We start from the raw sequence: 26,744 nt of genomic DNA on the forward strand, positions 1-26,744 counted from the left end.
TTCTGCATGAGTTTGCCTGCATGTCTTTAGGGCAGCTTGTGTCAGTATATTTGTAATGTCCTTGCGAGAACCCCGCCCCCCCTCCCCATCACCACCTCTCAGCACGGCAGCAATTTTACTGTTGATCCGATATGAGTTTTTATTTCTGCATCCTGCAACCGACCTCGGATGTGACTCAATTTCCCTCATCTGTATTGTGTTGTGATGAAATATTTGTATCATGTCAGCACGTGTGTGTGTGTGTGTGTTGGGGGGATGGATGGGGGAGTTCAAACTACTAAGCTGTTGTAGAATGCACGCCTCAAGATTCAAATGAAAACAAATATAATAACTTGAGTGTGTGAAGGGGGAGGCACTCTGTTTTATTTTTTTATTTTTTTTAAATTATTATGGCTACCAGCAGTCTTGGACTGCAAGGACCATTTTTTTTATTAGGGCCCGAGCACGGAGTGCAAGGACCCTATTGTAATTCGAATGTTTATTATTATTATTATTATTATTATTATTATTATTATTCTACCGGAAGAGTCGCCTTTTTGAGGCCTTTAACATACCCCAAAACTCACCAAATTTGGCACACACATCAGGAGTCGCGAAAAATTTCGTATTTTATAGGAGATTGGCATGGGCGCAGAAAAACGGCTCGATAGCGCCACCTACAGTGACTTTTGTCCCGACGCCCCGCATACGCTTTAACGTACAAGCTTGATTTTTACAGGGCATGTTCTTCAGATGGAGACCTAAAAAAAAGTCTGAAAGGACCCACCTGTCACTCGCACAGGAAGTCTGATATATTGAGGTCAATATGTCATTTTTGCTTCATTTTGGACATTTGCAGGCCTCACTCTAGAGCGAACTCCTCCTAGAGATTTGTGAATAATGACTCCAAACTTTGGTTTTGTAAACTAAACACATGTCCGATGTTAAATTGCGAAGCTTTTAAGTTTTTACGGATGTTTGTGACCGTGGCGGCGCGTCGAAAATGGAGGTCATTTTGAAAACACGCCATGAAAAGAAAAATGGCCATTACTCAGCCATGCAAAATCCAATATGATCCAAAGTTGATATGCATGATTGTAGTCTGACTTTGAACACATCTGCAGTGGAAGAATCTGGAAAAGGTGTAGCGCCACCTGCTGGTAAAAGGAAATGACATGTTTTACTTGGAGCATCACTGCTCCAAGTAGGATGAGCCGACACACCTCAAAATGATGTCCATCTGTTGAAAAGCCATTGATGTTTACTCTGATAAAAAGCCATAACTTTCAATGCGGGGGTGTGGTCGTGACAGAGCGGCGAAGTTGGGCGTCTCGCCATGCACACAAAAGTTGCTCTCACGTGCACATTCCTTGTCCAATCTCACTGAAATTCAATAGAGGTGATGAGGCTTCCATTCTGAACCAATGGATATGACAATCTTGGACGAGCTCCACAGCGCCACCTAGATATTGACAAATACATTTTATGTCACATTCTGACCTATCTTTTCTCTGTGCTTTGTCCGACATTCATAAAATTACAACAGGAGATACTCATAAGGGTCTTCTCTCATTGTTTAAAGTTTCATGGGCGTACACCTGACGGTGCCTGCGCAAGCCACCGCCAAACAGGAAGTGGTTGATTGCGTTGCAGTCAGATAATTAAAAATTCATAAAAAATCAGCCGTTTGTATCACGAGGCTGAGATTTCAGAATGAGAGGCCTCTTACATATCTCCAACTTAGATACACAGCACTTACATGGGTGAACAAAAAACGGCTCAATAGCGCCACCTACCATGTTTGTTTTTGAGAGCCCCGCCATGTTCTTTAACATACAAGCTTGATATTTACAGGACATGTTCATCAGAAGGAGACCTACAAAAAAGTCTCTTGGGACCAAGCTGTCAGTCGCACAGGAAGTCTGCTATATTGATGTCAATATGTCAGTTTTGCTCTATTTTGGTCCTTTGCAGGCCTCGTTCTAGAACGAACTCCTCCTAGAGATTTTTGAACATTGACTCCAAACTTTGGTTTTGTAAACTAAACACATGTCCGATCTTAAATTGCGAAGCTTTTAAGTTTTTACGGTTGTTTGTGACCGTGGCGGCGCGTCAAAATTTGAGGTTGTTTCGAAATCACGCCATGAAAAGAAAAATGGCCATTACTCAGCCATAAATAATCTAATCTGATCCAAATTTGTTGTGCATGATTGTAGTCTGACTTTGAACACATCTGCAGTGGAAAAATCCGAAACAGGTGTAGCGCCACCTGTTGGCAACAGGAAATGACATGTTTTACTTGGAGCATCACTGCTCCAAGTAGGATGAGCAAACACACCTCAAAATGACGTCCACCTGTTGAAAAACCATTGAAGTTTACTCTGATGAAAAACAAATCTTTCAACGCGGGGGTGTGGTCGTGACAGAGCGGCGAAGTTGGGTATCTCGCCATGCACAAATGTTGCTCTCACGTTCACATTCCTTGTCTGATCTCACTGAAATTAAATAGATTTGATGAAACTTCCATTCTGAACCCATGGATATGACAATTTTGGACGAGCTATATATGTTCATAAATGATCATGAAGCATGATCATATAATCAAGCTTCATAGGAAATCAGCCGTTTGTCTCAGGAAGCTGAGATTTCAGAATTAGATGCGTCTTACAAAGCTCCACGTTTGAAAAGCAGCACTATACGTACGAGAAACATTTAACCACCTTAATCACCCTATTGTGCTGAAAGCAAATTTTTGGACATTTTGACTCAAGCAAATATTTTTATCATAACATCTGTTTAGTTTATCAGCACCAAAATAAAAAATATTTACATTTATAAAATGAACTGGTCAACTCTAGGATTTTATTTATTCAATCTTACATCCTCAAGCTTTTCATCAGTCTCCTCTGCTGCAGGAGTGGAGTTAGCCCCCCCCCCCCCCCCCCCCCAGCTGTGTGCTCACATGTAAATTAGCCAGGAGTGGCAGACAGAAAGTAGAACAGTTAGAAACCCTAGTTCAACACTAAAATACAGCAATTTCCTTTGTTTTGTTTGTCTTTTATACATCCTTAGCACTAATCATTGCTTTTTTATTCATCCAAAATACAATTAACTTTATATTTTATCTTTTTTTTTTTTTTTTTTTTTAAATATATGAATGTGCTCCAAAACAAAACCCAGCCTCAGTACACTCCTACAGATGTAACATCAGACAGTACATGTCTCTTTTATGCTTTTTTAATCAATGCTGCAACTTCTTTTCATTTCCTTTCAATACATCCAAAGAAATTAAACTACAACGACAACAAACACAACATATAGCAAATGTCTCTAAGTACATTATGTACCACCTTTAAACACCAAATAAATAACAAATCTTTCTAATACAATCACAAAAAATGGAACACAAAATGTAAAACCCAAATTAGAAATTGCAATTTTAAAAAGATACATTTTTCAGCAGCTTTTCAAAATCAATCACATATTTTACTCTTCTGTGGATGAAACAAAGAAGTCCAGAGCAATGTAGCCACTTTTTTATTCATTCAAAATGCAATTAAATCAATATTTTATCTTTTTTCTTTTCCTTTTTCTTTTTTTTTATCTCTTATATCCTTTTTTATAATCAATGTTTCAACTTCTTTTCCTTTCTATTGTCATGGTTTCAGTTTGTTGTCTTTTTTTTCGCTTTAGTTCTTGTTCTGTCTTGTTTGGTTCTGTTTCCTGTTTTATTTTGAAAGGTTTCCTGTCTTGTCATGTTTCTTGAGTTTTACTTCCTTTGGTCCCCATCTGCCCTAATCGTGTTCACCTGTGTCTTGTCTGCCCTGTCTGTATATAAGTCTTGTCTCTGCCTTCCTCCTGTGCTGGTCCATTAACTTCTGCTCATGTTGATCACGTCTTCTTGTCTGGCGTCCATGTCCCTTGCCATGCCACAGTAAGTTTTTGTTTTTAGTTTTGTCATCCTGCTCTGCAGCGCTTTTTGTTAGTTAAATAAACCCACTTGCCCTGAACCCGTTTGCCTCCCGTCTCTGCGCCTGGGTCCTACCTGCTCTCGAGCCTCCCCCCCACACGACATCTATACATCCAATGAAATTAAACTACAAATCAACAAACACAACTGATAACAAATGTCTCTAAAATTTGATTTGTATATTTGCAGAACCTTAAAAACACCAAACAAATAACAAATGCTTCCCAAATAAAGCACAAAAAATGGAACACAAAATGTAAAACCCAAGTTAGAAATTGCAATTTGAAAAAGATACTTTTTTCAGCAGCTTTTCAAAATCATTCACCAATTATACTCTTCTGTGGATAAAACAAAGAACTCCAGAACAATGAAGCCATTTCTCTAAGTCTCTCACCTTCAGTTTTAAACAAGGTCTGTGAAAATCCACCATACATTGGTCACATGAACTCAGAGACCTGCTAAAAGTGCACAATTGTAAAAGCTCTTTTATATAGACAACTGTTTGTTTGCTTAGAGCTCTAAATATAAAAAAAAATGCTTTTCTATCACCTAGACACAGATGGAGAACCATATCAACTGGATTAATAACAGGGTGGCATGTTTAGACAACATGAAGCTGTCCATCACATTTTTGACCTAAACATGTAAACACATCCTTGGCTCTGCGGTTAGGAAATGGTATTTGGGAATCTCTTTATACCAGGAGCCAGCCTGGCCATTGGAACATCGCCACAGTGCCCATCCAGACTGGGACAGCAACGGGGTCCACTTCAGAGCCGTGAGCTGCTGTGTTTAACTCCAGCTGTCCCAGCAAGGGAGACAACTGCAGCAACATCCACTGACCAAGCTGACAAGCCCTGGCAGAAAAGATCCCCACAAGAAAAACACTGGCTAAGGCAGGCTGGTCAAAAAAAAAATAGTTTTGCCATTGTCTTGCAGCTCGCAGATCAAGTGGTTTAGTTTTCCAGTAATGTCAGTCAAGAATGCAAGTTCAGATTCACAATGTTCATTAACCACCTTAATCACCCTATTGTGCTGAAAGCAAATTTTTGGACATTTTGACTCAAGCAAATATTTTTATCATAACATCTGTTTAGGTTATCAGCACCAAAATAAAAAATATTTACATTTATAAAATGAACTGGTCAACTCTAGGATTTTATTTATTCAATCTTACATCCTCAAGCTTTTCATCAGTCTCCCCTGCTGCAGGAGTGGAGTTAGCCCCCCCCCCCCCCCCCCGGCTGTGTGCTCACATGTAAATTAGCCACGAGTGGCAGACAGAAAGTAGAACAGTTAGAAAGCCTAGTTCAACACTAAAATACAGCAATTTCCTTTGTTTTGTTTGTCTTTTATACATCCTTAGCACTAATCATTGCTTTTTTATTCATCCAAAATACAATTAACTTTATATTTTATCTTTTTTTTTTTTTTTACAAACAAAATATATGAATGTGCTCCAAAACAAAACCCAGTCTCAGTACACTCCTACAGATGTAACATCAGACAGTAAATGTCTCTTTTATGCTTTTTTAATCAATGCTGCAACTTCTTTTCATTTCCTTTCAATGCATCCAATAAAATTAAACTACAATGACAACAAACACAACATATAGCAAATGTCTCTAAGAAAATTGTGTATATACATTATGTACCACCTTTAAACACCAAATAAATAACAAATCTTTCTAATACAATCACAAAAAATGGAACACAAAATGTAAAACCCAAATTAGAAATTGCAATTTTAAAAAGATACATTTTTCAGCAGCTTTTCAAAATCAATCACATATTTTACTCTTCTGTGGATGAAACAAAGAAGTCCAGAGCAATGTAGCCACTTCTCCAAAGTCTCTGTCACCTTCAGTTTTACAAAAAGTCTGTGAAAATCCACCATACATTGGTCACATGTATTCAGAGACCTGCTAAAAGTGCACAATTGTAAAAGCTCTTTTATATAGACAACTGTTTGTTTGCTTAGAGCTCTAAATATAAAAAAATGCTTTTCTATCACCTAGACACAGATGGAGAACCATATCAACTGGATTAGTAACAGGGAAACATGTTTAGGTTTAAACTTACATCAATAGACAACATGAAGCTGTTCATCACATTTTTGACCTAAACATGTAAACACATCCTTGGCTCTGCGGTTAGGAAATGGTACTTGGGAATCTCTTCATACCAGGAGCCAGCCTGAACATTGGAACATCACCACAGTGCCCATCCAGACTGGGACAGCAACGGGGTCCACTTCACAGGCGTGAGGCTGCTGTGTTTAACTCCAGCTGTCCCAGCAAGGGAGACAACTGCAGCAACATCCACTGACCAAGCTGGCAAGCCCTGGCAGAAAAGATCCCCACAAGAAAAACACTGGCTCAGGCAGGCTGGTCAATAAAAATATATAGTTTTACCAATGTCTTGCAGCTCGCAGATCAAGTGGTTTAGTTTTCCAGTAATGTCAGTCAAGAATACAAGTTCAGATTCACCATATTCAGCAGATATCTCCACCAATAGCACCTTAAAAATCCTGTGCTGTTTTGCTTTGCAGCTGAGGTTGTTTACGATTTTCAGAATAAGAGTCATTATATGTCCAGAGCCAATCACTTCTGCACAGCTTTTCTAATGGTACCTTTTTCTGCACAAAAACTCCTTCACCGTGTTATACATTTCAACTCCTCTTGTAGTTGTCTGTTAGGGCAGATGTGTCAGGAATTCTTCTCTTGTGGAAACCAAAAGCTATGCTGTACTGTTGCCGTCCACAGACTCATCACACTGGACGTTAACCACCTGCACTTTGTAAGATCCCGGTCCAGCTAATTGGCCAAGTTATCAGACATAGCTGACACACATCTAGACATTGTAGTGAAAATTGAATGAGTTCTATTGTTCTCATCCTTAGGGACAGTGATAGCAATTATCATCATTGCTTGTTTCTTAATCTGATAAAAACCTTCTACTTGATGAGAAAATGAGCAGGTCTAAACGAGGCTTAGATTTAAGAATTTTTTTCATGCTATATGCAAAAGTTTTTGTCCTTTAAGGCAACAGATTATAGTCCCCCCCCCCCCCCCCCCCCACAGGCTGCTGTCATATTAACATTAGCTTGGAGCTCCAGAATGGACAAGAAAAAACGACGAGAATGGCTCGAGCAGGGCGTTGCTCACGGGGCGGTCGCTCGTACCAGGCGGTGGCACGTGCTCGGGCCCGCTAAATGCTACTTGTAGCTTTAATTTTTTTTATTCTTCCTTCTGACATTGCCTTTCAGCAAAAATTTCACCCTTTCCACAGACTCAATAACTCAAATGAATATAACGAAATTAGTTTCGGGAAAAGACAACAACCCCCCCCCCCCCCCCCCCCCCATCACAGTAAGAGAAACCGTCAGAAAAATGAATTTGGTGAAAATTACCCAAATTAGACACTTTTCTTTTTCTTTAAAACTTCCAGAAAAAGTTTTTCAATTATTTATTATGACAAAGTCTGAAATTTTCACACAATTTTTGTTTGATCAAGCTTCATGAAATTTGACACATATACTAGTCTCTCAAGTCTACAACTACAACTGAAGTTTTGTTGACCTTTGACCTCCGGGAAAGGAAGCCATCTTTAAAGAAGAAAATCCACACCTAGAAATTTCTATCTTTCTTGATATTTTCATCTATCCCATCTCCCCGAGCATCACTGGGAAGCTACTTGGGTAAAGAAAAGTCAGTTTTAGAAGTTTTTTGGCTTTCTGCTGTTGCTCACACATTTTTTACTGAAATATTGGGAAAATGTAATCCATGAATCGTTGGCTCAAGCCGAACGACAATTGGGTGGAAATTTTTCTATTATTTCTATATTCTTTCTACAAAACGCTGCTTTATCAAAGAAATGGGACTTTTCCCCATGAGGGTCGGCACGGAAGTCTGCACACCAAGAACTGACTATAAATTGCACAAATGACTGGAAAATGATCTGGACATGTGTGCACTTCAGAGCTGCACCACTGTTGCACTCCTGAATGATTCTGACCATAACACAAGTCTTCCTGACTCCCGTTTTCACACCGGCCTGTCTTTTTGAGGAATATTATCTCAGGCCAAAGAAGAAATCCAGCAGCAACCTCTTTAGAAAGCCGGGGCAGATGCGCGGGCTGTCGACTCCAAAATGGGGCTGTCTCTTTCAATCCTTTTCCCAGTCAGGCTGATCAATGCAGGCATTTCTTTGCAGTTTTCAACATGCTTTTTTTTTTCCTTCTTTAAACTCGTGTATTTGGAAAAGCCCTGGTCCTTGGTCCAGCTGTAAAACACGCCTGGCTCTTATTTCTAGCTCTGACATTCCTCCACTCACAGTTTGTCAGGCAGATTGGCCAGGAGTGTCACTGGAGAGCGCTCGGCGTGCAACCAACCTAGATAGAAGCCTTCACAATTGACAGTCAGCCTAATCACAAATCAACAAATCACAAATCAACTCTCTGACGGTGTGTGCGTTTGTGTTTGTGTTGAGGGAGAAAGCCTGATTGATCACTTTATTTCCAGCGGGGCTTATTTGGAGGGCAGACCTCAACGGCCAGAGCTGTCATACTTCAGCATCACCTTTCCCATCAGCACTCATGTGTCAGGATGAGTTCATCTGGCATGTGGCCTTTTTAAGCCCCCCCAACACACACACACACATACACACACACACACACAGGTGTTTGCTGCATGGTGATTGCAGGTGGATCACAGCTCTTGACACGTAGAAAGCGCTTCGTTTGGGCTGTGTGCTTTTTCGCAGACATTAGGGGGATCTGGCTCTTGTGAATCTGTGCGATTAGGGGCTCAGTGACGAATGGCAGCTCTGCGTTGAGGCCAGCCACACTGGAGGATTCAAGAGTCGGGTAAAGATCCATGGATCTGTCGCTCACTAAACCAGCATGGCTGTGGCGAACTCTCACCTTTGATATTTTCACACTCTGTGTTCATCTCATGCTCATCTTTTTTTACATCTGTCTCATTCTAATCAGCCTTCTATTTCTTTTGGTGACTTTTCTGTATATAGTTCTGTCATAAAAGCACTTAATACAGCTAAATGCATGACCACTTTATGAAAAAATGATCTAAACTTGATATTGGATTGTAGAAACAACTAAAACCGGCTTTTTCTTTTTGTTGTTGTTGTAATGCTATGTTCACAACGCCCTCTGCAAGCGGCCACTTACATTGAAAATCCTTCGTAAGCAAACATACATGCGCTTTCGGGCTTCCGCGTCAAGTTTTTAAGTGTGTTTCCAGGCTCTATGTACAAAACGTGTGGCCATAGAAATTTAAACCTGGTTGAACATTGACAAATCAGGGACCAGAATTATATGACACCAAGTCTTCCATTTATCAGAATAGAGCTGGGAAAGAAAAAGCCTGGAGCAAGATTTGCACCGCTTCGACATTTTGCAGCCTTCTTTCAACTTTGGTCAGCGGATGTGCGCTAGTAAACAGTAGAAGAAGAAAAGCATAAAGATGCAGCTCCCGACTTGTCCATCGAACACATCTATTGATTTTGCTGCTTGAAATATTGTTTAAATCGACAAACCAGCATCTCAGGTAGTAAAGGCTTTAGGCTTTGACTAGACCGCCACATAAAAATGTTATTAGCTTCAGTGAACTCGGAGTTTGAATCACAGAAGCGACCCTGAGCTGGTGAACTGATAGAATATCTTTTTCAATATTTTCTGGTAGAACAGAATTTGTTGTTCTATCAATTATAACAAGTCATATAGGTCCTGAACAGCCCAATACCATCACACTGCCACTGCCGTGTTTTTAGCCTGATTTTACATTGAAACATCCCATTTTGTCTCATTGGTACACCGTAAATGTCTCCAAACTATTTTTTTAGATTGTGTGAAATATAAGACAAGTGTCTCTAAGTTGTACTTTCTCAGCGTTATTTTTCTATTTGAGGTCTGCAATGGGTCATTTTCTGTCTCTGTTGAATCTGAATCTTTGACCTTAACCCTTGTGCTATCCTATGACCCCACCCTTGCATTGACGTGTTCTCCCTACCACGATAAAGGTGGATAAAGGTGAAGAGGATATCATGTAATCCATGGACACCAGTGAAGATCACAAATCATTGAAGAAAAAAGGTTCAGAGCACTGTCTAGTGGGTCTAGATGACCCAACTCCCAATGTTAAAGTGTCTAGGATAGCACAAGGGTTAACATGTTCTTCCTACCATGACAAAGGTGGATAAAGGTGGAAAGATTTCATGTAATCATGGACACCAGTGAGGTTCTCAAATCATTGAAGAAAAAAGGTTCAGAGCACTGCCTAGTGGGTCTACATGACCCAACTCCCAATGTTAAATTGCCTAGGATAGCACAAGGGTTAACCCTTCTGCTATCCTAGGCAAACTGATACAGGTTACTGGGAGACTTTGCTTCCATCGTTTCTCAGATCTCTTCGGGTGGCAGGATGCTCTGTTTCAGTTGTTAGATGTTCTTTTGAAAGCTTTTCCTGATTTAACAAGTTTAAATGAGGCAGAAGAATCTTAAACAATTTTGGGAAATTTAATAGGTTTTTCAGAATTTGCTATTTTAGGAAAACTCAATTGCAAATGTCTAGAAAAACCAAAGTACAGCATGTAACTCAACTAAAAAATAGATAAAATGAAGAATACAAATATAAGGAAACTGTGACAGTGAGCAACAATGATCCTAATTACATTGATAAACGATTAAAAGAACAAAAAACTGTTGTTGTGATTCCAAACTCAGACCTGGTGTTAGTAGAGAACAGGAATGAAACAGAAATGACAAAAGAAAATAGAATAAAAACCTTTTGGTGCAACCCTTTTTCTCCTTGAAGCTATGAATATTATTGATCAGTGTGTTTACAGCATTCCCGCCTCATCTATCTTTCTTTGAGCGCTGGTTTCTCATCATTCTCCCCTGAAATGGAAGAATTGATCAGGATCCTCTGGGGCCTGCAGGCACCAGCTGCTGCGGCGCCCACCCGCCTGTTAACCCCATGCCCTTGAGGAAACAGCATTCAAGTGGCTGCAGAAAGGCTGTGCTGTTTTCTGTTTTTCAATGTGCTCTCCTAGAAGCAGCCTCCTCCACCACCACGCTCTCTGTGGAGATGCATTGCCTTGCAGTCCATCATCTCTATACATAAAGAGCCATATACACACTGTTCACCCACATATTTGAAATGATATCGCCTGTAAAAGAATTCCTGCTGCTGCCGAGAGCAAATGGAACACTGAAAAGCTCAACATCTGGCCACTAGAGGGCAGTGCTGATTCAAAAATCTCAAAATCCTGTTATCATTTGACTAAATTGTGAAAACACAAGCTTCAAACCATACCAAAAAAAAAGTTTCCTTTGGTTTGCTGTGACCCAAAACGTGACCATTACCAGCTCTCACTCCGCCAAATTAACATGCAGAGTTAAAAACTCGGGCTGGACAAGCGTCATGCCTGTGCTTTTTGCTCCACGGTAATATTTTATTGATGAACGCTCAGTTCTGACCTCGGGGAATGCAGCAGCACAGGTATGTAAATTTCAAACCTGTCAATTTTCAGACCTTTTGCTCCACAGCATCTGCTGAATATCCGAGGCCACCTCTCCCCCTTTTGTTTAGGATAAAAAGAGTAATAAAAAACATAAAAAAATCAAAAGCCAGCCCGGCTTCAGTGTTGGGTCACAAGTGATTTCCTAAAGTGCTCCTTCAGGACATAGCTGAATTACAAATAATGAGGGGAGAAATTCTGGAGAGAAACAAGGTCAGAGCCGTTACCCATCCTTATTTTCAAGAATAGAAAAGCACCTGGGTGGGGGGAGCAAATCTAAGGAATACACTTCAAGCAAGGACACTGCAGTTGGCGCACCATTATTTCAAGGAACGTCTTTGCATCGGACATCTTCCTTTACGCCAGACTAATGGCGAGGCAAAAAATCTATTTGTCAGTCACCAATTCTCCAAGTTGTCCCACTTAAAAAGATGAGTTTGGTCTGTAAATGTTACTACAGCAAACGTCATCTGTGAGAGACAGAATAAGAAGAGAAGAATCCAGGAAAACACAATGTACGATTTTTAAAGAATTTATTTTTAAAATTGTGCAGAAAATAGGTGCTTATTTCCTACAAAAAAGCAAACATTCTGTCCCTTACAGACCTGTTACTTCTTAAAGAAGCTCTTCTATTCTCCACTGATTACCTGTATTAATGGTTCCTTTTTGAACCGGTTGTCTGTATAAAAAACACCTGTCCAAACCTTAACCCTTGTGCTATCTTAGATGACCCCACCCTTACATTGACGTGTTCTCCCTACCATGACAAAGGTGGATTAAGGTGGAAAGAGTTCATGTAATCCATGGACACCAGTGAAGATCACAAATCATTGAAGAAAAAAGGTTCAGAGCACTGCCTAGTGGGTCTAGATGACCCAACTCCCAATGTTAAATTGCCTAGGATATCACAAGGGTTAAAAGAGAATAAACCAAGGCTCAAATCAGACGGCACCGTCTCCACCATGACCAAGACCAAAGATCTAAGGACACCAGGGGCAGTATTTTAGACCTGAACAAGACAGTTTGTAAAGAAGAAATCAACAGCTGGAGCAGGCATTAGAACATGGAACAAATACAAGATCACTGACAATCTACTTCCATCTAGAGGTTTATGTAAGACCTCACTGGTGTGGTACAACAAATCTTAAAAATGGAGAGGAAGCTCCCCGAACTACATAGGGGAACTGGTCGTTTGGGGTGGGGGGGGCACCATGGTTTGGGCTGCTTTTCTGCAATGCGAACAGGATGACTGATCTGTAGTTACCCTTGTGCTATCCTAGGCATTTTAACATTGGGAGTTGGGTCATCTAGACCCACTAGACAGTGCGCTGAACCTTTTTTCTTCAATAATTAGTGAATCTCACTGGTGTCCATGGATTACATGAAATCTTTCCACCTTTATCCACCTTTGTCATGGTAGGGAGAACACGTCAATGTAAGGGTGGGATCATCTAAGATAGCACAAGGGTTAAAGGACTTATATCATGCTTTTTTAAGCCTTTCAGTGTAAGCTATATCTATATATATTACATAATATAGTACCTCTGGCGTATGAAATATGAGCTATTTTTTGCAGCTCATTTTCCTACCAAGAAGTTAGACGACTCGATCTTTGGGGCTTGTCTTTCTCTCCTTGTGGATGACAACCTAGAGTCGGCCTCGGCAGCGTGTCTGCATTTTTTACCCACGAAAACAAAAATCATTTGAACTTTTGCAAAGATGCATGTGAATATTGTGCATATAAAATGAAAGCGTTTAGCCGATCACCGCTAGCTCTGTGGAGAAAGTGGGTATGTGTCTTAGCCTGGGGGTGGTGCTGGCAGCGCAGACACTTCCTGGAAGGGGCGGTTCCTCACTTTGTGATGTAAAAAGACACTCATGTCCATGGATTGGGAGGGGCTGGTGCTCAGAGCGCAGGTTTTTGGAGGAATACTCAGAAAAGCATGGATGGATCAAAATACAGCTTTTGGATTGTTTTTTGTGATTAACCACTATAACACACTTAAAAGCTCAAAAAAGTTGGTTTTGCATGATAAAAGCCCTTTAAAGAGTTTTATCTTTAAAAAAACACTGGTTGTGCCAACAGCAGCATCACACGTTGTTTTAACAGATTGATTAGTGGTGTCCTCTTATTCTTTTGTCGTTTTTTAATTCATTGCTTAGATTTTAAACTGTTTTCTGTCCTGTTTATCTGTCACTAAAAGCATTGGAACAAGAACATGGGTCTGCTGTTGGACAGTTGTCTGTTTTTACATTTGTCCCTATCAAATAAACTAAAGAGACAAGAAAATGATGAATGGAACCCTGAATGGGGATATTTGGAACATATACTTCGCCTTGTTAACAAACATTTGACCTCAGTCACTCACAACCAGGGTTACACGAAAAAATATTGAGGTGAACTTGAGTAAAGGACCAAATTTTCTCCACCTAATACCAATCATTTCTTTAAAAGTCCTTGGTTCCTTTTTTTCCCACATTCTGTCTTAATCAGTTGAAGTGTATCTATGATGAACATTACAGTCATCTTTTTAAGTACCAATTACTTTTTCTGCTCCACTGTACCCATGTCTCATTCAAAATGAAATTTGCTTTGGTTGCTGCTGCTTCAGCATAACAGAAGGCTTTGGATACACATCATTTTTCATTTTATTAAAACTTTTTTTAAATGGAAAAATTAAACCTTGGTTGAAATGTTAAGTCAAAATCAAGCAGTAGGACAGCTGCTACGCTCTCAGCTTCTAATGGTGCATAGCAGGGCATGAAAAAAGTTACTGAACTCCATCCATTCATTTTCTGAACCCGTTTTTTTCACTTACTTGTGCCAGAGCCTCACCCGACTACTGTTGGGCGAAGGCGGGGTACACCACGGAAAGGTTGCCAGTCTGTTGCAGGGCTATACTGAACTCCCTTTTGACTAAATGTGATTAAAACATTTGATAATTCTCAACAATTATCTTCAAAAGGTGCTGGACATGGATTGGACATGTCAAGAGTCAAGAAAACATGATCATAAAGACAGCACTACCAGATGGAAAAAGAAAAGAGGGTGTCCGAAGATAACCTGGCGCCGTACAGGACAAGTCAAGCTGAAAGAATTTGGATACACCTGGGGAACCACCTACACTTTGGCTCGCGACCGTCAGAATTGGAAAGATTTTGTTGCTGCCCTAAGGACCTCAAGGCCTAAAGGGAAGTAAGAGTAGAGGTTTGATTTGCACCAGTATTCATTGGTTCAGATACTCTTTTTTTTGGCAAGTGTGTGAGAGACACAGATTTCAAAATTCATGAATAACAAAATGTTTAATGGAGTAAATGTTGAGAGGTGAGGACATCCAGGCACCAGTTTCTGTGTTATATTCAGAGGATTTGCAGAAACTGTCGGTTTTCTTTCTGCTTTTTTTTTGGGTCTATCTTGGTCTGGTAATATCACTCCCAAGTGTGGTGCCTTTGGAATTGCAGGATTATTTCAGGTCTGAATTTGATAGAGCCAAAGCAAATCAAACAAAAGTGTGAAACTTGTGAGTGTTCTCAGCTCATACGAACTGAGTCTGCAGGTCTGTTGTATAGTATGAAAGCAGACTGACTGACAGAATGACAAATATCGGTGGTGAATGATGTGGATGAGTTTAAACTATTTTGCACATTTGACAAAGGATCTAGATTATCCCAAAACTGTGAAAACTGATGAAACAAAAAAGGAAAACGTCTTTGGTGCGGTGTGTGTCTGTTTAGTAAATTCCATTAATGTATTTTGTTTAGGTAATTTAATAGGACTGGTTTATTTTGGTAATGTGACAAACACACAACAAAACAGAAGAAGAAATCTGGAAGAAGGCAAATATCTTTTACTGTGCTGCATATGTGTGTATGAGGCGGCTGCTGTGTGAATTCTGGTTTGATTTCTTGTGAGTGTGCAGAGCAAAGTTGCAGGGGAATAAATCCTGACTTTCTCTAAGACAATGGTGACTATCGGAAGTAAATCTGAGCTCAGTGAGGCGTCTGCAGCTGTCAGAAGTGCTTCTGAAAGGCAGAGATTTATGTATGGAGAGAGACAGACAGACAGAGTCTGACATGTTTCGGTGACAATGTGCTTCAGAGCAACTTCCTCGGTGCTTTTTACCCAGCGCCTCTGGGTTAGTAAACACATGAAAGTGCAGTAGACATTCCCTCTTTCCTTTGAGCAGTTTGTTTACAGTCAACCTAAACACAGGGAAGCGATGAGCACAAAACCAAACCAGCTCGCTGACACCGACGAGCTCCACTTCAGCCCCTCCATTTAGCGCTCCCCGGATCATCTCTGTCGACAGCAATCAATAAAACGTGAGGAATCAAATGAAAGTAATCAGTCTTACTCAGCCGTTCCACATCTGCCTCCCACCAGCAGAGAAAACTGCACCTCAAAAGTGGATTTCAGATGGAAAAGTATTTCTCATTTCATGTCTAGTTTCTTTCCCCGAGCAGTGGGGGGACGAGTCTGCAAGCAGGGGGGAGGTGGGAGGGTATGTCTGGCTGTGTTGGTGAGATTTAAGTTCCTTTTTACCTTTGCCACACCTCAGCTAATCATCTAGCTCAGTGGTCGGTCCACACAGCAGGAGACCCCCGAGCTCTGCCCCTTCCTCTGCCTTTCCCTCCACGGTCTCAATTAGTGAGAAACAGAAGTCCTGCTTCATGGATGGCGTTCACGGGGGATGCTTTTCTTAATTACAGCAGCTCTTCTGGTGCTGTTGGGGGACTGATTGCTAAGGCGATGCATCCTCCAACCCAGCCAGCACCCTCCCGTTTGGTGGGGGTGTCTGTTGAAATCAGCAGGCAGATGAGTTTGCGGATGATACAATAGTGCTGAACCATAAGAGACGCAGTTATTTCTTCTCTGACTTTTGCTTCTGTTACAGCAGGACTGAAGAGAAAAGAACTCTTCGTTTTAACCAGTTGGAAGCACAGCTGTGAAAAGTTTTAAGGGAAAGAAATCTAGTAATATCTAGTAGTAGTCTAATTCAGGTTAACTTTTTGTTATCAAAGCGCACGTGGATCAACAAGTTCCTATCAAGCTCCCAGGCCTCTGGTAGAGGACCTAAGCTTGGAGGAGAAACCGGCTGCAGAGGGTGAGAAGGGAATTTTGGTCATACATATTTCCACCATTTTCAGATTTCTGGCAACTAAAGTTTTCTTCTAAAAAATAAATAAAAGTAGGGATACATTCAAACTGGCAACGTCGACTCGTGTTTAACCCTTGTGCTATCCTAGGCACTTTAACACTGGGAGTTGGGTCATCTAGACCCACTAGACAGTGTGTTGAACCTTTTTCTTCAATGATTTGTGATCTTCACTGGTGTCCATGGATTACATGAAATCTTTCCACCTTTATCCACCTTTGTCATGGTAGGAATACAACCTCAATGTTAGGGTGGGGTCATCTAAGATAGCACAAGGGTTAAGTGGCCACTTCTAATGAAAAGTCTGTGTAAAACCTGTTTTCGGTCGTCCGCGTTCAGAACTCATGCCTCGCCACGCAAGGTTTTAAGTCCGTTCTCCGGCTCTAGATACAAAACGGAGATTTGTTCATGCTGGAAGTTGAACAAGTTGAACTCTTGACTATTAAACGTGGAAACACTGAGCTTTGACCATTCAGGGACTCAGATTTGGTAGTGACGTGTGGGTAGCGTCCTTTTTTCAAAAACACGGAAGTGCAAGCTGTTATAAACATGACCACAAAGGAAAAATTAATGATTGTGGTTTGTGCCCGGCTGGAATTCTATGAGACAAAGTCTTTCAAATATCAGCATAGAGCTGGTAAAGAAAGAAAATGGAGCAAAGATTCACGAGATTTGTACCACTTTGACATTTCACACCAAGCCTCTACCAATTGTAGGTGGCGGACAAGCCCTAGTAAACATTTACAAAAACAAAAGAAGAAGAATGCCATGCCATGAACCCATGCCTGGTGTGAATGTAGCTTCAGACACTTAAAAGCAATAAAATTATATTTTATTTTTTCCCATTGAATCATAATTTTCCTTATTATCAAATCATCCCTAAATGTGTAAATTATGATTGGGATTTTCTTTTAACATTTAAGTAATAATGTCCCGATGATCCTGCACGTTTGTATGGGGCACATGGTGGTCTGGATGTCTCATAAAACACCTTAAAAATCAAAAAGTGTCTTTGCTGAAGTATATATTTCATAACTCGGCATAGACAAATAATGTTTGAAATCTTGTCTCATAATCTGTACGCCAACTTTATTATAAAAATGTTCTCTTAATTTCTGGGTTCCACTTTCTTTGGCGGTCGGATGACACAAATAACAACTTTTCTGTTTGTTAAAATCAAAACCATCCAAAAAAGAACACATTTTTTGAGGACTTTAGAGCATTGGAGGCAGAAACAAGGCTCACTCTGAAGCTGCACTTGACTGTTAGTGTCTTTATTTGAGAGGACAGAAAATTACCCCGCCCTTTCACGCAATCCACATTACACTGTGGCTTTCTGAAAAATGGTTGGAATAATTGCTCTTTGTCTCTGCACCTGGGCAACACCGAATATTCAGAAACTCTCCTTTAATTTCAATAAAAAGGCCCAGAAGAGCCACTTGTGATGCACAAACAGGAACAAGCTGAAGAGGCTGCAATATTCCAGGATTAGCCAGATCGCTGGATACTCAGGGGGGCAAGTGGGTACATATATCTTCTCATCTTATTTTTGTGTCTGAAAGGACAGAGGGGGCGGAATGAGAGGGAGACGTGCGTTTAGCATCAATCAATTTTATTTAGTCAAAAATCAGTATTTTAAACAGTGGAATCTGCTTTTTGGGAACCAAAAGTTCTTATCCTTTCTGTTCAAAGTTTCTTTATGTCAAAGGAACAAATGTTTTTTCCTCATCTGATTTGAGCCTTGTTTTCTTCTCTTTTAACCCTTGTGCTATCCTAGGCACTTTAACATTGGGAGTTGGGTCATCTAGCCCCCGCAAGACAGTGCGCTGAACCTTTTTTCTTCAATGATTTGTGATCTTCACTGGTGTCCATGGATTACATGAAATCTTTCCACCTTTGTCATGGTAGGAAGAACACGTCATTGTAAGGGTGGGGTCATCTAAGAAGGCCTCAGGGGTTACATAAAGTTTTGATGTTTTTGGTAGTTCCGTTTTGATTTCTGTGTTAAGCTCAGTTTGTTGCTTATTTCCTGTTAACGTTCACACCCAGTTTCAGTTTGTAATCATCACAGCTGCTTCTTGTTTGTTGTCAAGCTTTGCCACATGCACCGTTTTTCTGTTCTCTTCCTGTTTTTCATCATTCATTTCTGTTGATTCTTCCTCTTAGTCCCAAGTTTGCTTCTTTTCTGCTTAATTTTTAGTTTGGAACCAAGTTTTTCTTTTTTGCTAGAGCAGCTCTTTTATTCTGACACATTGACAGTCACTGATTTGGCTACCTTTGGTTTCCCCCAGGTGAGCCTGAGTTGTTTGGCAAAAGTCTGTGCTTTGATGAAACAGCAGGAGTCTTCAGACTCCTTCGAAAGCCTTCGTCACAACTGCCCTGGTGGGGGGATACGGACGAAAAATGGGCAAATCTGTACGGGGCATGCAAGTGGTCTGTACGCAATTGTAAGATTGTAGACAGCCCCATAAACCTTTTGAGTAAGAATGTTCATGCACATTTTTCTACTGCCTTTCTGCAGGTGACAGGTTGTAACAAACTCTTAAAAAACATAAGGGAAAAATTGAATGAGATGCAGGCCTGTCGCATGGATTTTTTCTAATTTTCACTCCCTCTGAACCCATTAGTACTAGTAACTACTTAGTAATGAGAACATTAAGTATTTAGAGCTTAGTATGTGTGGTAATCCTACAGGCACTCGCGTGCACACCCCATGCATGCAGGATTGGACGGTCTTACTCAGACTCCTTACTAACAACTGGAGAGTGATGTAAGGGGACAGCGGCACATCATAAGTGCGTGGATTTTGTATTATCCTTTCAAATACTTCACGATACTCTTACCACATGTGCTACTATGGTATGTTCCATCTTTATGATGTCCCTTAAGGTGGCCGTACCAGCCTTAAGGAACAGCTGTGCTCCCATGAAGATGCAGCCGCTCCTCTCGACGACCCCCTACAGACCCAGACAACCCAACCTGCAGTACCTGTACGGGCCTTTTTTGGCCTCTGATAGTCTCCAAATGTGTTTTTGTTTTTTAGCATCCAGAATCCTTCGTTTTGCCCAGCTAACTAACTGTTGTTGACATAAAATATGCAAGAAATTTCAAACACACAGAACCATTTCTGGGGGTCACATAAGATGACTGGGAGGGATTACTTTTGATTTTGCTTAACTTTTCTGACCTCCTACTGACTGCTGACACCACCGGCGCTGTGCTGCTGGACTGGACCGCAGGCTCCACCAGGATAAATGAGGAAATGTGGAGCTGAAGTTGTCGCAAAGAAATTCAACAAAGTTCCTGAAAACGTTTTTGTGCCAACAGTAAAGACTAAATTATCTGATTTTTTTATTTGTCCGCTTTATTATCAGGCCTTTATTATCAGCTCTGTTTACAACACGGATGCAAACTTTTTGCATTTGCATTTTCATAGTTTAATTATAGATAGAAAGGAACAAATATCAAAAGAAAAATAACAGAAATGCCCCGTTTTCCTATTTTAGCACCTCTACCAAACAACTGAAGGTAATTTAGAGCTTTGAAAGCATCTGTAACAAATACATTTGCTGCATATTATCCAACTTATTAACAGACAGCAGTTGTCCTGATTCAGAAAATCCAGGAAGCAGCATCGATAATTGGCCTTTGTCGCTGCGGCTTCCAGAAAAAGGCACCCCCTGTTGAAGCTGAAGGTTTGACAGTTCAGACAGAAACGAGGGGAAAGAAAGCAGCTGGTTTGCTAACAGCACAAAATTAAAATGTCATTATGTGTCTCTATTCTTAGCTGAAGCTGCAGCAGGGATCTCCCACTTCTCCTGCTTTGTTCGGAGAAATACCACGTGGTCTCGAAAGTTCCCAAATTTGAATGAATCTCCAGAGATTTGATTGCTTTTGTCTAAAATAAACTTAAATAACACGTTCACAGACAGCAGGAAACACAAGTGGAGGCAACACCCTATAATAACTTCTGAAGAGCACAATTCTAACATGATCAGAGAAGGCGGGGACATGTCAGAAGAAACTTTGCCATTCGAAAGAGACATTTTTTTCATAAAGCTTCTCCTGTGTTTTGACCAAGGAAAGATTGAATCAGGATCATCTGAATTCTTCTGCTTTGAACTTTGTCAGTGAACTATTAAGATTTCTTATGTATAAAAAAAAGCAAAACAAAACTGCAACAGTTTATGAAGTTTTAAGACAAAACAAGCAAGGACATTCAGAATGGAGTCCTTCAGAATGTGGAGCATGGCTGGAGATACAGCGGGGCAAAAAAGTATTTAGTCAGCCACCAATTCTGCAAGTTCTCCCACTAAAAAGCATGAGAGAGGCCTGTAATTGAATCGGTTAGTTCAAAAGAGGCCCAAGTCCAAGAGGTTTGTTTTTTCCAGGAAATGATTTTAACTGCACAGCTTAAAGGGAGGCTTCACCAAATGATTAATACTTTACCCAGATTTAGCACCAGTTCATAGCTTACAAATGCTATAATATGGAGGCCTCACTTTTATCATTTCAGAGAATTAGCAAACTAAAATCTCTGGACTTGGGCCCTTCTTGAATTAAACAGGGGCGCTGCCATATTGGATAACCAGTGCTGCCATCTATGGGATAAAGCAAAACCCATGCAAGAGAGGCCCAAGTCCAGGAATTTTGCACTTAATGTATTTTAAATGTCAAACATAATCAATACATTACAACGGACTTGGGACTTTTTTGCACCTAATCAGATAGCTTTTCCCTTGAAGACCATAGAACATATAATATCTCTATTTTGAAAAATTGTGGACTTGGGCCCCTTTTGAACTAACCAACTCAATTTTCATCATAGGTATACCTCAACTATGAAAAAAAGAAAATAGTTTTTCATCACCAACAAAACAAACAAGATTTCTGGCAAATATTAGGAAATGGAAGACATACCACTGATAATCTCTCCATCTGGGGCTCCCTGCATCACAATGATCAAAAGAACGGTGAGCAAAAATCCCAGAACCCCACAGGGGACCTGGTGAATGACCTGCAGAGAGCTGGGACCAAAGCAACAACGGCTACCATCAGTGACGCACTATACGCCACCAGGGACTCAAACCCTGCAGTGCCAGACGTGTCCTCCTGCTAAAGTCAGTACATGTGCAAAAGTTTGCTAGAGAGCAATTGGATGATCCAGAAGAGGATTGGGAGAATGTCTTGTGGTCAGATGAAACAAAAATAGAACTTTTTGGTAGGAAATCTACTGGTCGTGTTTTGTAGAGAAGGAATGCTGAGTTGCGTCCAAAGAACAACATACCTACTGTAAGGCATGGGGGTGGAAACATCATGATTTGGGGCTGTTTTTCAGCATAGGGAGCAGGACGACTGATCTGTGTATAGGAAAGAATGAATGGGGCGGTGCATCGTCAGATTTTGAGTGAAAACCTCCTTCCATCAGCAGGGGCATTGAAGATAAAACTGACACTCGATGACGTCATCAATGTTCGCTGGTGAGCTATGTTAGCGCATAGATGGCGGCGCTCGGAAAATGCTTAAGTCATTACTTGAGCATTTACTACAGGCGGAGGGATACAGAACTCGAGGTCCCTTTGCTCTACCTTCAAATGCTCCTTCAAACGGAGGGGTAGGGAGAAGCTGGAGGGGTAGGGGAATAATTTGGATTCGGCCTAATACACACATGCAGTGCCATCTATTGGTTATTAGTTGGAAAACAACAAACACATGGGCTTATGTATTTTTAATAAAATCACATAAGTTGTGCCCGAGTATAAGTCGCACCTGTGGCCGAGCTACGCAAAAAACACAACTTATACCCTGAAAAATACGGTAGTTTTAGAGATTATTTGTCTCAACTTTTACAAAATAGTTGCTTTACCTGTATTTTAGATTTTTGCATGAATTGATCAGAAATTTGTTTATGAATTTTCCAGAGTTTTAGATCGGAACTTTGACTAGAAACATACTGTTTGTGATGCAGCTTTACATAGGTATTTAATTAAGCTTAAAAGTTATTTAAAAAAAATCTACAAATTATTAGAATTGAACACAAATCTAGCTTCTTTTGCCACCAATAAGTAAGTCCTGAAACGTCTGCATGTCATCAGTGGACCACAGTGTCAGCTTTTTTCTTGGCTAACCCATAGAAATTTTCATAATCCATGTTCTCCTAGTAGTAACATTTAAATAAAACAATAAATATCAGCAGAGAGAACCAATGTTTACATCCCCGTGGTTAAGATGTCAAGATGTAGCGCTGTTGAAAGTTATGGCCGCTGGATGGCGCTGTTGCCCTGTGATTTTGACCAAAGTTGTATGTTTTGTTCTTTGAGGGATACCGTAGCCCCAGGTAAAGTCCGTTCTGAGCGCCATTTTGATTTCAGAACGTGTTACTCCTTTGAAAGGTAGGGGGAAAACGTGGTGTGCTCAGCAATATTCTTTTTATTTTTGGGTCAAAACGTTTGAAAATGGAAAAATGTATTTATTGCTATGTTTGGTAAAATGTTTAGTAAGAATTGGGTAAACTAAGATACATTTTAAGTTACATTTAACATTGTTTTTTTACACATATGTTTCAAATCAAGCTCTACTGTATGATGCTGCTCAGTTTGTTGATGTCTGTGTTTTATTAATTGAGAACGTGTTACTCCTTTGAAAGGTGGTGGCTGAGCAGTACAAGGAAATTTGTGAACCTGAGTGCTTCTGGGGATTGAATAAACACCTGCCTTGTTACACCTGGCTCTCGACTCGACTGCAATCTCTGAACCAATCGTGGTCTCTGATGCTTCGACTCTCCGTGCGACACCTCCTCTCATCATAACATCACAAACACAGCGCAGAGTCTCGGAGGTTCCCGGAGAAATATCAGTACAAGAGGGTTACATAAATACTAAAAGAAAGAAGTGAACCAAACTTAATTTAGGCACACTTGGCTCACAGCTGTTCAGATTTACCTGAACTCTTCCTTTGTGATGACTACAAACAGTCAGTGTGGAAGCGGTATTTTCAGCCCTCTCCTCTTCCTCCCTCCGTCCCACCGGCGGTGTCGTGGGTGTAAAAAAAGCAGCCTGTTGAGCAGCCATCAGTCTGCTGGCATTTGATCAATGCTCGGGTCCCTTTGTGCTGCTAAGCGACAGATAAAAGAGACTGTTATCAGCTCCGCGGCACCGGCTGCTGATAGCTGTGTGGCGACAGGCGGAGTGGGAGGACACACTCCAACAAAGTGTGAAAGGGGAGAGTCAGATGAAGGGGAGGAGAGGGGGGAGGACAGGACTATACAACGTGGGTCATCACCTTGATACAAGGGTTTTACAGCTGTCACGAACACTCTGGAGAGAATCAGGCGTTGGGAGGGGGGGGGGGGGGGGACGAGGACAGCAGCAAAGAAGGAAACGGAGGATGTAAAAGGAAAAAATACCATATATCACGACTCGACTAAAGACCCTTTTTTATTTGCCAAGATAGCTGAATAGATTGAAAAACAATTTTGTCACATTTTATCAGCAAACACTGACCGTGGAGCCATAAAACTCGGCCCTCCTCTGCTTTGAAGGAGGGGCCACAGATTGGCACCGACAAAAGATTTTTGCCTAAAATAGTTTTGCTTTTTGACTAGAGAACACGTTTATTCTTTAACTGTCAGCATTTGGACAAAAGCAAATAGAAAAATGTGCACTGGCTAAGATCCTGACAGGCGGAAGTGTCCCACTCTGTACCAACTAACTAAATGACAGAAGTGACAGGAAGACAAGTGTCTCATCTGATGATGATTACACAAAGCATTAAAAACAGATGTTTGACAAAAAGCTGACAAGTAGCAGAAAATTAGTTGCTTTTAAGAAATAACTACACGCAATTTATTTTTATTAAAAATGGGAATCTGTCTTGGTAAGAAAGGAGAACAATTGCGAGAAGTTCATTTGCTTAAATTGGAGAAGATAGATTTAAAAAATAAATAAAACATGTGGGTTACAAACAGGACACAGTGTAGGAAGTATATAAGTTCACTGACAAAGCTTTGTTTACTTTTACCTGAGAATTCTCAGGTTGTGTAACCTTTTAAAGTCCAACTATCATCTTTTGACGAATTTTCGAAGTGTTCTCCATGGTCTTTTAATAATCATTGTGTTATTTTTAGCCAAAGTCCCAAAAATCTGTGTATTTTCTAGGAAACACTTTCTGCAGCGCGGCTGAAGTTTTTAGAAATTTGCCTCTGAGATGTGGGCGCGATTATTGTTGCGAAGCAAGCCCACCAACACTTGTACTACCTGTTCCTGAAAGCTGTCTGTTCACATGCTTTCCTGCTAGCTTAGAGCCTCGCAGACCCCTACCCTAACATTAGCAACAAAAATGGCGAGCAATAACAGAGCTACCCAGCCGTTCAGTTTCGATCCAGACTCCAGCTCAGACGACGAAAACACAGACGTACACGGATCTATTGGTCTACAAATGGATGCATCAGAATGCAGCTTGTGACCCGCCCAGCATATTCTTGATGCAACAAATACGACTTTTTTCAAACAGCATTTTCTCGTCTGCTACTGATTCACAATGATTTGAGCAAAGAAATACCTAGATATACAATTTAAAGCTTAACTTTCCTTAAACATGTCCTCCACTATCAACTAAAATTCCACAAGAACACGTTAAAAATACCTAAAACAACTTTTTCGTGGGAGTGGCTCTTTAAACTAGTTTATTTATTTTAAGTTTTTCAACTATTGCAAGCTCATTATAAAAACAAAAAAATGATGTTCATGACTGAGAAAGAAATTTAGTCTACAAGTTGATGATTGTCCGTCAGGTATCTTGGTGAAGACAAAGACACCCCCACCCCCCCCATACTGAACCCCCTTTCAACACTGGAGTTGCAGTGGGAGCAACATTAGAAGGTGAACCTGTGCTTTAGCTAAAACCCATCGATATGATTGAGATGAGATTTATTTGTATCCTCCATCCATCTTCTTCTGCTCTTCCGGGACTGGATCATGGGGGCAGCAGTCTAAAGCCCAGACTTCCCAGGGAGACGTAGTCTCTCCAGCGTGACCTGGGGCAAGACTCCCAGTGTGTCTCCACCAACCTTGGGAAACTAGTTACGAAATGTAAAAATTACAGATGTTTACAGCTGCATATTATGCTGCAGTGTTTCATTTTAGCAATACTTGCTCTTTGTTAAAACACAGATTTAGAGAAAAATAACAATTCAACATAATTTAACAGTTAACAGTCATGTGACCTGTTCTTCTCTTTTCTGTCATGCTTCCATCTCCTTATTCTAAGTCTCAAGGACTTCAGGTTGCCCATTAATATTTAACAACACAGTTAACGATGTTGTCCCTGTGTAAGTTTAATTTACAGCTTGTTTCATGGGTGCATAAGCTAAGAAGTGATCACAAACACAATACACGTGAAAGCGAAAACACACACCGACAAGATTTCCATTAAAGAGGCTTGTAAAATTAATTTGGACTTTCAGTGAACCTCTTCTAAGCAGCTTCCATCCAGCAAATCTTTACAAATGAGGAAGATGGAAGGTGTGAGCACACTTTATATCCACACTTAGTTTAAATTCATTAAGTGTGAATGTCGGACACTGCACCAGATTTGTCCATTTAATTAGGGGAAATTAAGTCACCCTGAACTGTCAGCTGTGTGTGTCCGTGCATGTGTGTGCGTTTCGACTTTTGCAGTAGAACAAAGAAGTTGAGTTTGACAGCTGGAGAGCCCAAGACAATGGGAGATGGAGGGAAGTGGGACATTTGGTCAAGTGGAAGTCCAAGCAGAGAAACAGCTCCGCTGTTGTGAACTTGTCTCAGTTTTTTGTTTGTTTGTTCTGTGTTCGGTCTTAGAAGTTGTAATTATGTTCAAATATCTAAAACTGTTTTCTGTTTTTACAGATCCTACAGACTTTATGATCTCTTTATTAAAACACCAGATTTATTGAAATCAAAATGATACTTAAGAAGGGTATACAATTATCTAAACGATGACACGTGTTGTTTCTTGCTTCTGAAGAAGCTTTACACCATAGAGCAGTGGATGCAGTTTTTTTTCATGGACCAAACCAGGACTGAGCAAAGCTCTGTAGACTCCCACTTTGCCTGTGACTGAAA

The sequence above is a fragment of the Oryzias latipes genome, chromosome 3, assembly GCF_053564925.1.
Source record: "Oryzias latipes strain Hd-rR chromosome 3, Olatipes_Hd-rR_3.1".
Lineage (NCBI taxonomy): Eukaryota > Metazoa > Chordata > Actinopteri > Beloniformes > Adrianichthyidae > Oryzias > Oryzias latipes.